Source organism: Macaca nemestrina, chromosome 13 (assembly GCF_043159975.1).
Source record: "Macaca nemestrina isolate mMacNem1 chromosome 13, mMacNem.hap1, whole genome shotgun sequence".
In the NCBI taxonomy this organism is placed as follows: Eukaryota; Metazoa; Chordata; class Mammalia; order Primates; family Cercopithecidae; genus Macaca; species Macaca nemestrina.
The window spans coordinates 12,528,607-12,538,591 of record NC_092137.1 but is presented as its reverse complement, the minus strand read 5'-3'; the positions used below and the strand labels follow the sequence as shown (position 1 = coordinate 12,538,591).

At 41.0% G+C, this 9,985-nt stretch overlaps 1 non-coding gene across 1 annotated transcript; it reads left to right on the top strand.

The window, feature by feature from the left end:
- The first annotated feature begins 6,539 nt into the window (after positions 1-6,539).
- On the top strand, positions 6,540-6,643 carry LOC112427517 (U6 spliceosomal RNA). The gene has a single exon (XR_003019128.1). It is a non-coding gene; the product is annotated as a U6 spliceosomal RNA (small nuclear RNA).
- Positions 6,644-9,985: the final 3,342 nt, after the last annotated feature.

The following is a 9,985-nucleotide window of genomic DNA, read 5'->3' as shown; positions in this document are numbered from 1 at the left end:
ACATGGTCTCTGTTCTCATGGAGCTGACATCATAGCATCTTTTATGTGTAAACCCCGCGCTAGATCCCTGTGGTGCTGAGATGAATAAAACCCAGTCTCTGCTCCCTGGGAACTCTCAGTTAGTGAGGGAGACAGGCAGTTGAACCTACAACAATTACCCCACATTGTGATATGAAGAACGAAGCCCTGCACGTACAAAGATGGAGGGAATGCATCTATGGGGGAGGGGCAGGAGGGAGGGCAGAACCTCTGCAGAACAAATCCTTAGTTTTAACATCATTATTTTGACAGATGTTGGTTCTAGTCCAAAGTATCTATACACAGACCATGCTGTGACTAATTAATGTCACTCTGCCCAAGAGAGTCTGGCCTAGTTAGTCGCTTAAAGAGAACTTAGCATTGATGACTTACCGAGTTACCAGAGCAATGGAGATACAGATTCTCCCATCAGAAGACACAGGGAAGCAGCAGCATTGTCCAGTGGAAAATACTTTCGGTCAGGATCTAACTGCCTTAAACGCTGGTCTCAGTCCAGCTGCTGACCTGCTCCGGGAAGTGTCCAGGAGAATCATTACAGCTAATCCCCATAGCACCGTCCTCACAGTGGAGGTAATGGCATCCATAAGCCTCAAGATATCACCAGTGTTTTCTGTGGTCAGTCATGTCAGCAGATCAGGCTCTCCTCCAGGAAAGGTGCTTTATCTGCCTAGAACAGAACAGATTCTCTTTAACTGTGTGTTCAATTAATTAGCATAATCTTCACCCAGATCCCTGTCTGTAAATTTCTTTATTATTATTATTGCTGCTGTTGTCATACGATGTATGTTCTCACTGAAATCTGAGTTTTCATTAACCCAGTACACTGGTTCCACACTCTGCCAATTGCCAACTCAGAGGACGTCCTAAGCCACATGGCTATTAACTCATGTCTCTTTCATTGTGTGTTTTTCTGGCTAAGTTTTTGGACCTAAAAACAGTTTTGCTCTAACATTTGTTTTGAAACTCTGCATTTCTTTCAGCGTAATCAGTATATTAGGAAACAGTTTGAGCACAATATAAACATATCTTTGCAGTGCATTATTTCATCCGCTAGAAGTGGCATACGGCTGACCCGGGGTTCCTAGGAATATGCAAAACACACACACCTCCATGCATCTACTGGCTACCGCAGATCACTACGTGTGTTATGAGCCACACCCATTCACATCTGGTTTTAGAACTTTCTCTCTGATTTCTGATCAACCCCAGTCCCCACTTCACAGGGACTCTCAAGCTGCCCCCTGCTGGCACCCACTTCCACAAGCAAACTCCAGTCTTCTGCAAGGAAAATGCCATGTTTATTCTGGTATTTAAGTACATTTTAACCATTTAACACATGCACAATTCCACTACTGTTTTTATTAGATACTTTTCTTTGTGATTGTGTGTCATTGATCAAGTTTTTAGTGTTGTAACCCCATTTTTTCCATGAGTCTGGTGTTTTTTCTGGCATACTTTCCCACAGTGCTGTAATTTATAGGAACACATATGTTGTGTTAGAGCAGACCTTACTGTAGAGGACTTTGTGTTCTCCCCTCACTATTTTATCTTGCTGGACTTGCCATTGAGATTGATCATGCTATTTTTATAATGTTGGATCAAGTGTTCCGAGCAAGTGTTTTATTCTAATTTTACAGGTGAATTATCTGAGGCTTAAGGACAGTAAAGTCTAGCTTAACTCTTCATAAGTGAGTGGTACAATAAGAATGAGAATTACCTTGTGTTTCTTGATCCAGGGAAGCAGCATGTTGCTGTATAAAGAGGGTGGTCTTTGGACGGGACACATCTGGGTTTGAATTTCGGCTTCACAAAATCTTTCGATGTGAGTGCCTTCAGTAAACTGCCCAGATCTCCAAACCTTATTCTCCTCGAGTTAAACATCAGGAAGTTGACATTCACTTTTGAGACGTACTCTGGAAATTAAGCCACAAAATGTAAGGAAAATGTGAATCTAATGCCTTGGGCAAGGCAGACTTATTTGCTTTTTCCTCTTTCCTTTGTATAATAATACCAGATTGTATAATTCAGGGTTATCCAGAAAAACGGAACCAATAGAAGATACATAAGTGTGTGTGTGTGTGTATATGTGTGTATATATATGTGCATGTGTGTATATGTGTGTGTATGTGTATATATGTATGTATACCCACATTTATTTTATATATATGTGTGTGTATATATATGTATATATACACACAGACATGTCATATTTATAATGGGAATTGGTTCACACAATTGTGAAGGCCAAGAAGTCCCACCATCTGCCATCTGCAAGCTGGAGAACCAAGAAAGCTGGTGATGTAATCTGGTTGAAATAAGAAGGCCGAGAACCAGAAGTGCCAATGTCTGAGGATGGGAAGAGATGAATGTCCCAACTCACACACAGTGAATTGACCCTTCTTCTGCCTTTTTGTTCTATTAAGGTCCTCAACACATTAGATGGTACCAACCTATGCTGGTAAGAGTGGGTCTTCTTCACTCAGTCCACTGATTCAAATGCTGACCTCTTCTGGAAATACCCTCATAGACACACCCAGCAATAATGTTTTACCTGCTCAGCTATCTGGGCAGTTCTTAGCCCAGCCAAGTTGACACATTAAAATTAACCATCACACAGGTAAATCTTATTAGGCACTTATTTTAACTTAAGTGCCTAGTAGCTTATTGGGCACTGAAGAAGCTGTTCTAAGCACTTTTGTGTATTAACTAATTTAATCTTGATAACAACCCTATTCAGCGGATTTCATTAGTATTCGTTTTTCACAGATAAGTGAATGTATGCACAGAAAGGTCAGGTGATTTGCTTAAGGTCAAGTAGCTAGTGTGCCAGTTATTAAGTTACGGACTCTCAGCTCTAAACCCACCCTTCTGTATGCTGCTTTGTGGAGCTGGGGCTGAGGTTCAGAAAAGTACATTTTGGCCTTGCCAACTGGATTCCCATTATGCTCTACAAGGCGGAAGGGACATGCCCCTTCCTGTTTGTTGCTTGCCTCACTTTCTGTGCACTTGCCATTCCCTCAGTAACACTTGTTCTCCCTGCCAAGAGCAATTTTTTCCAGTTGCAGTAGTTGAACCCACTTTACAGTTTTTTCACCACTTGCAGGACAAGCTCAAACGTGTGTCCCCAAAGCACAACACCAACCAGCCAGCTGTCTTCTCGGAGGTCTGTTTTTGTTCCAAGGGGCCCTCTACTAAGGTTCAAAGATTTAACCACCTCACACTCATTTTGTTCCCTCAGTCGTAGGGCCTGTCATGTGTCCTGCAGTTGCTACCTCTGTGATACCTTTGAGATTTCTTCTTACACTTTCAGTTACCTAATTAACAACTTTAGACCTCTTTACCAATAATTCCTATTAAATTCTCTCTGATGACTGAAATAATCTGTGTGCTCTGCATCTTGGCGGCCCCCTGACCAATGCATCTGGTAAGAGGCAAAAACAGAACACTATACCAGCAGCTGTGTACAGGGGTAGACCACTATGATATACAGCCTCTCAGATATTATTACATAATTACAGATCCATACAAAGCAGCTATTATCTTTGTGTGTCTGTTTGATTGATTTTGTTGAGACAGAGTCTCACTCTACCACCCTGGCTGTAGTGGAGTGGCAAGATCATGGCTGTCTGCAGCCTTGACCTCCCAGGATCGGGTAATCCTCTCACCTCAGCCTCTCAAGTAGCTAAGACTACAGGTATGTGCCACCATGCCCAGTTAATTGCAGTAGTTATTATCTTTAGTACAAACCGGCTTATGACATAGCTGGCCAATGTTATACTGTCAGTTCTGATGTTCTAGAGTTACAAGAAGCTAAGTACTTCAGTCAACCTTCCATGGGACCTGACTGCTAGGGACCAGTGGAAACTGATCGCTAGCCTCTTCTTGTGGCCCACTGACCACCATATGAAAGAGAAAAGAGGCAAGGAAGGCTAATAGACAGAAGATGTCCATATTTGACCCACTGAAGTTTTCTCTGGAATTCTGCATTTCCACAGAGTAAAGGACAAAGTATTCTCCCTGGAATCTGCTAGTCCGTAGCCTTCTAGAATGTCTGAGTTGGAAGGGACCCCAGAAAGCACTCAATTCAAAACTCCCATTTTAAAAATGAGTACATTGAGGCCCAAAGAAAAGGGCTAGCCCCAAATCACACAGTGAGTTAGTGCTGGTGCCCAGACCAGAACACAGGTCTCCTGATCCCTGATCTTCCCATGGGTAAGCTTCTCTGCTTTTCCTACAGACCATGGTCACTTCTCTGAAATCTGATCTCTGCAGCTGAGAACTCCCTTGCTTCTCCCTCATTCCCGTTCCTAGAAACCTGGAGAAATGGGAGTAGGAGAGGTTTTCTCCTCTGGTCTCATTCTTTATGGCTTCCACCTCCTCTCAGGGCTGCAAGGTAACGAGGATGAAGCGAGTGAGTGAGCCTGGAAAGTGCAGGGTGAGATCCCGTCTTTACTTAGAATACTGATACTTTCTTCACCATGGATATTTTTACAAAAATTCTGACTTTTAAAATATTGCACTAAAATATTATTTATCAGGATCACTGAGTGTTTTGGTGCCTTTTTATATTTTGCTCCCATGGTGAGTGCCTTTCTGGTCACATCCTCGACCTGTCCCACCCTCCTTTCCTGCCCTCCGACTACATCCCCAGTCAGGCCAGGTTTTGCCACTTTGTAATCATTTTCTGATGCATGGTCCTCTTTCTGTAATACCAGAAGCATTCCTACTGATAACACAGATGATGAGTAACATGAACAACGATCACCCAGGGCCAGCTGATAGAGATTTAAGATAAAACGGGGGAATTCCTGACTTTGGTGAAAAGGATGCTGTGGTGAAGGGGAGCAGCATAGGCTTTGAAGTCCGAGGCACTGGGGTTTCAGTCCTGATCACACCACTGACCAGCTGTGTGACGAGCAGTGCCTGACTGTCTGTGATCTGAAAGCAGTGGATACCCAGACACAAGCGGAGCCTACTTCCTGTTCCTACAGAAGGCACAATCCAGATGGAGGACATTGTTTATTTCTCTGGGCCTTGTTTTCTGTAACTGAAAGTGAAAATAGCATCATCTCACAGTGAGGATTAAATATGGTTCTTTACATGAAATTGCCTAACATGATATGGGCACCCAGTTAAAATGTGCCTCCGCACAAGTGAATAACAATCTTCACTGGAAAATTCTTGTTGACGGGAGTCATCGTCATGCATAGTTACTCTTTCACTATTTAGATCCATCTTCATATAGCTACTTATCCTAACTGAAGAAGACCCAGAAAAAATAATTATTGAAAACTTTTCAAAGGATGCCTCAATATTTAAAACAATTAAGGAGGAAAACATATTTATTTCAGCTGCACTCAAAGCCTTCAGATTTTCATCTAGCAATTTTCATTCCAATACCCCTGGTCCTTTGAATTTGCATTTTTACAGCAGAACCTTTGTGCTTCCTCACACCTTTCTACCACTGAACCTAGTCTTCATCCTTTAGTTCAATAATGGCTTTGAGTATGCCTTCTCATAAAGGGGTCAAGGAGGATCTGAGGCCGGGTGCGGTGGCTCATGCCTGTAATTCCAGCACTTTGGGAGGCTAAGGTAGGAGGATCACTTGATTCCAGGAGCTCAAGACCAGCCTGGGTAACATAAAAAGACTCTGTCTTTACATTATAAATTATATATATATATCAGGGCATGGTGGCGTGTGCCTATAGTCCCAGCTACTCAGAAGGCTAAGGTGGAAGGATCACCTGAGCCCCTGAGGTTGAAACTGCAGTGAACTATGATCATTCCACTGCACTCAGACTGAGCAATAGAGTGAGATCAAGTCTCAACAAAAGAAGAAGAAGAAGAAGAATGTGAGAGCTATTCGGCACACTGCTGATGTTGTGATTGCAATATTTATCTGAAAATAATGTGGGAGCAACCTCTCCTACACATTGGAGTAGGTAGAATTCTGAGATGACGTCCAATAAGCCATGCCCTTTCATAATTTCCTGTTCCTGAGTGCAGGTGGAAACTGTGATTACTTCTAGCCAACAAAATATGACAAATTGAGGATAGCCACTCCTATGATCATGATATGTCACATAAGACTCCATCATAGCAAGCTGAAATGAGAGATTCTCTTCCTGGCCTTGAGTACATAAGTTACTATGTTATGAGAAGGCCTGTGAGAGGGTCAGGTGTCAGGGAACTCTAGGTGGCCTGTAGTTGTTGACAGCAGCCCTGTCTGACAGCCACCAAGAAAGCAAGAACCTCAGTCCTACTGCCACAAGAAACTGAATTCTTCCAACTATATGAACTTGGACAAAAAGACTCTAAGTTCTAGAAGAAATGCAGCTCAGATCGTCCCCTGATTCCAGCTTTCGGAGATCCTGAGCACAGTCCTAGCTAAGCTTTTCTGTACTTCAGACACATGGAAACTAGGAGATAACAGACTTACATTGTTTCAAGGCACCAAGTTTATGGAAATTTGTTACACAGCAATAGAAAATTATTAATAAGTGCTCACTTTGGCAGCACATACACTAAAATTGGAACGATACAGAGATTAGCATGGCCCCTGTGCAAGGATGACACAAAAATGCATGAAGCACTCCATATGCTTTTTGCAATCTACCCATCTGACAAAGGTCTAATATCCAGAAATTACAAGACAAACAATTTTACAGGAAAAAACAACCCCATCAAAAAGTGGTCAAAGGATATGAACAAACACTACTCAAAAGAAGACATTTATGTGCCTAACAGAATGAAAAAAAGCTCAACATCATTGATCATCAGAGAAATGCAAATCAAAACCACAATGTGATACCATCTCATGCCAGTCAGAATGGCAATTATTAAAAAGTCAGGAAACAATAGATGCTGGTGAGGCTGTGGAGAAATAGGAATACTTTTACACTTTGGTGGGAATGTAAATTAGTTCAATCCGTCTGGAAGACAGTGTTATGATTCCTCAAGGATCTAGAATCAGAAATACCATTTGACCTAGCAATCCCATTACTGTGTATGTACCCAAAGAAATATAAATCATTCTACTCTGAAGACACATGCACATGTATGTTTATTGCAGCACTATTTACAATAGCAAAGACATGGACTCAACCCAAATGTCCATCAATAATAGACTGGATAAAAAAATGTGGTACATATACACCGTAGAATACTATGCAACCATAGAAAGGAGTGAGATCATGTCCTTTGCAGGGACACAGATGAAGCTGGAAGCCATCATCCTCAGCAAACTAATACAGGAACAGAAAACCAAACACTGCATGTTCTCACTCATAAGTGGGAATTGAACAATGAGAATACATGGACACAGAGAGGGAAACAACACATACCAGGGCCTGTTGGGGGGTGGAGGTGAGGAGAAGGAACTTAGAGGCTGGGTCAATAGGTCCAGCAAACCACCATGGCACACATATACCTGTGTAACAAACATGCATGTTCTGCACGTGTATTCCATTTTTTTAGAAGAAATTTTAAAAAGAAAAAAAAAATTATTAATAATACACGCAACTGGTTTATTTGAGAAGTCTGAAGTAGGGAAGCTAATTCTACATGTTTTCTTGGTCCTCTCCTCTCCATATAGAAGGTGACAGGTAGAGCATTGAGTCTGGGTTTGAAATTCCATTTATTCCTCAGCCCAATATTTCATACAGAATTGAATCTTCTTGCATGACTTGCTCTGTGTTCCCTTCAGTGGCTTGATTGCCTCACATCAGTTTTGTTAAGGAACGAGTGAAGCATTTCCTCCAAATGTCTATGTAGTAGTTTTGATCTAGGGGATAAGCATAGAATTCAATGGGATCCAAACATGTGATGGACTTTGAGGGAGGTGATTGCTGTATAACTTTAATCAGAAGCCCTATGGAGTGAACTACAGTTAGCTTTCATTTACAGCTTTTGCAAACATCAGAGACAAGGCTAATCAGAACATTCTCAAGACACATCATAAACAAATTGTAGCCATTTGCTGAACAGATCAGTTACGTATTCATCAACAATACCAGGAGACTCTATAGAACGGCATCAGGGAAAGTGTGCAGACATCTGCCTCCCATCAGCCAGACACGTACACACGCATGCTAGCTTATCCCACCTCACAGCACAACAGTGACATCTTGATTGCTGATTTAACTTTAGTCACTTTTTCTACATAACAAACTACCCCAAAACTCCATAGTTTAAAACAGCAATAATTTACTTTTTCTGATCATGGTGTAGATTGATTATGTGGCTCTTCTCTTCCATACAATGTCTTGATCTTTTCAGGCTGCTATAACAAAACATTTTAGACTGGGTAACTTATAATAACAGAAATTTATTTCTTAGAACACTAGAGGCTGGGAAGTCCAAGATCATAGTACCAGCAGATTTGGTGTCTAGTGAGGGCTCCGCCTTTGCTTCACAGATGGCACCTCCATGCTGTGTCCCCACATGGTGAAAGGGCAAGACAACTCAGAGACTTATTTTATAACAACACGAATCTCATTTGGCCTAATCACCTTCCAAAGACCTCACATCTTTATACGATCATGTTAGGGATTAGGTTTTAATGTATGGATTTTGAGGGAAACACAAACATTTAGAACATAGCACACAGTGGCATCTGCTATGGTCATTCAAGTGGTTTTGCATTCATTTGGTGGCTGGTTTCTCTCAGCTGTCTGGGGCTTTGGGGCTAACAGTCAACTAGGGCATCTCTATTGTCCATGTGAACCCTCTCCCCATATGGTTTCTTATCCTCACAGTTTTCTTCATGTAACCTCTCTTCTGCAGAATGGCTTGGATTTTCTTTGCAAGACAGTTGGGTGTCAAGAAGGCAAAAGAACAATCTTCCATGACTCTAAAAGGTTAAGCCTGGAAGACCACGGGGTCATTTCTACCATTTTAATATTAGTTACAACAAGTCATCAGCCAGTCAAGACTCAAGAAAAGAGGAAACTGACCCCACCCTTGATAAGAACAGTAAGATGTATGTCCAGGGAGGGTAGTAATTCTTGATGGCCATCTGTGATGACTTTCCAGAGTATTAATTTGTGAGTTTCTCCATGAGATGATTCTTATAGTTTATCTTTGATTTTAATTTTTCTATTGCTCACTAAGTGTTGCATTTAAATTGGTAAATAATTAATTTTAAGTTATATTTCATGATTTATGTGATTTATATGATGTGTCTCCCTCCCATATACATACTACAGAATACTACTGATGTGTTTCTAAGGAAGTTTTTAGACATTGAGCTCACAAGTTTCAGGATATGCCTTGATCTCTTTAGGTTTCCTTTCATATTTCATTATTACTGTCTTACTCATAATGTAATGATCAAAGAAATAGATCTATATTGTCTGCAGAGTAAAACTCAAGCCTCCACCCTGAGCCTTTGGCCTTCAAGATCAATTAATGGACTATAAGGTGCTCTAGGGGATACAGAGTTAGGTTGGGTCCGGGGAGACAAGCCTGGTTCTGAATTCAAGTTCCAGGATATCAATTCATCTTCTCTTAAAATAGGTGCTTAGCTTTAAAAATATTTTTATCTTAAATATAGGGACAATAACTTCTGCTTCATAATTTATGAAATAATATATGCAGAGGACTTAAAATTAGTGATAGCACTATTATTTATACCTCACTCATACTTATAGTAATATATCTTTGTGCACTGAGACAGTTCTCACTGAGAAGGAAATTTCAGTATTACCTGAGAAGTAACTATTTTCAGTAAAAATACATGCCTGCTACTATACCCAATTCTCTCCTAGAATTGCTCATCTTTCAGATGAGAGGATTTAAATTTTATGCTATTAATGTAGAGATGATTCTGAGATGTAGAGTGCTCCCACCTCAAAGTCCTTTCCTTACCAACCATTGATATACTACTTTACAGTACGAACATTTTCCAGCTATCCCATTTAAACTTAAATGAAATACAGGCCGAAAA